This window comes from Microtus ochrogaster, chromosome 18 (genome assembly GCF_000317375.1).
Source record: "Microtus ochrogaster isolate Prairie Vole_2 chromosome 18, MicOch1.0, whole genome shotgun sequence".
Lineage (NCBI taxonomy): Eukaryota > Metazoa > Chordata > Mammalia > Rodentia > Cricetidae > Microtus > Microtus ochrogaster.
This window is the reverse complement of record NC_022020.1, coordinates 6914335-6916141: the sequence shown is the minus strand read 5'-3', so window position 1 is coordinate 6916141 and position 1807 is coordinate 6914335.

Sequence of the window (1807 nt, the reverse complement as noted above, 5' to 3'; positions counted from 1 at the left end):
AAAAAAAAAAAAAATGTAAAGATGGTTGCTTTACCTGCCCAAGGAACCTGACTGGTCTAATAAAAAGCAGAACTGGCAATAGGTAGGCACAGGAGGGATAGGTGGGGCTGGCAGGCAGAGAGAATAAGTAGGAGGAGGAATCTAGGCTCAAGAGGAAGAGAACGAGAAGGTAAAAGAGAGAGAGATGCCCAAAGCCAACAGACAGACTTAGAGTATGTCATATAGACTAAAAGAAAGGTTAAAAGCCCATAGACACTCGAAAAACCAAAAAAAAAAAAAAAGCCCAGAGACAAAATGTAGATGAAGAGAAACAGGTTAAATTAAGTTATAGGAGTTGGGGGGGGAGGGTGGGCCTGAAGAGATGGCTCAGTGGTTAAGAGCACTGCCTGCTCTTCCAAAGGTCCTGAGTTCAATTCCCAGCAACTATATGGTGGTTCACAACCATCTGTAATGAGATCTGGTGCCCTCTTCTGGCCTGCAGGCATACATGCAGACAGAATATTGAGAATACTGTATACATAATAAACAAATGAACCTTAAAAAAAAAGAGCTTGTGGGACAAGCATAAAATAAGGCAGAGCATTCATATTTTGATAATGTCTTGATTTAGGAGCTAGTTGATGCTCCAAGAAAGCCTGCTACAGCTCACAAGAGAGTCGAATCCTGTGCAGGGACTGTCATACTACAGGGTGCCACTTGTTGCTACTATGTACTGACACTGCCTGCTGATGACAGATGCTGGGAAAGGAAAGAGATCAACAGAGTATCTTGTCTGTGCACGATGTCTATGCTGGGTAGAAGAAAAGAATCCTCAGTCATTGTTCTTTTGTTGCTTGCTATCAATCGTTTCATAATGGTTACTAGATAGCAATAAGGATATTAGTAAGACATAGCTCTTAACACTTAGAAACTCCCATGTGAGAATGTGTGGGCTGCCCTTCGGTGAAAAGTAAACTCTTGCTTTCTTATCAGTTTTCCTAAATGTGCATGGGAAATGTGTTTATCCTCTTTTTTATTTCCGGTGACCTATTTTTTAAATCAGTTTCCTTGTACCGCCCCATGTAGAACTTGATCTGCCTCAACCTTTGTAAAGTGTCAAGCAGGCTTACCTCTAAACTACTTCTTTTTCTTTCATATTTTAATTAATTTTATTGAGCTATATATTTTTCTCTGCTCCCCTTTCTTCCTCCCTCCTCCCGTTCAGCCCTCTCCCTTGGTCCCTATACTATCAATTTACTCAGGAAATCTTATCTTTTTCTAATTTCCATGTAGAATAGATCCATGTATGTCTTTCTTAGGGTCTTCTTTGTTGTCTAGGTTCTCTGGGATTGTGATTTGTAGGCTGATTTTCTTTGCTTTATGAGTGAGTACATATGATAATTGTCTTTCTGGGTCTGAGTTACCTCACTCAATATGATGTTTTCTAGATCCATCCAGTTGCCTGCAAACTTCAAAATGTAATTATTTTTTTCTGCTGTGTAATACTCAATTGTGTAAATATACCACATTTTCCTTATCCATTCTTTGGTCGAGGGGCATTTAGGTTGTTTCCAGGTTCTGGCTATGACAAACAATGATGCTATGAACATAGTTGAGCACATGTCCTTGTGGCACGATTGAGCATCCTCTGGATATATACCCTAAAGTGGTATTTCAGGGTCTTGAGGAAGGTTGTTTCCTAATTTTCTGAGAAATCACCACACTGACATCCAAAGGGGCTGTACCAGCTTGCACTCCCACCAGCAATGCAGGAGTGTTCCCTTTACTCCACAACCTCTCCAGCATAAGTTGTCATCAGTGTTTTTGA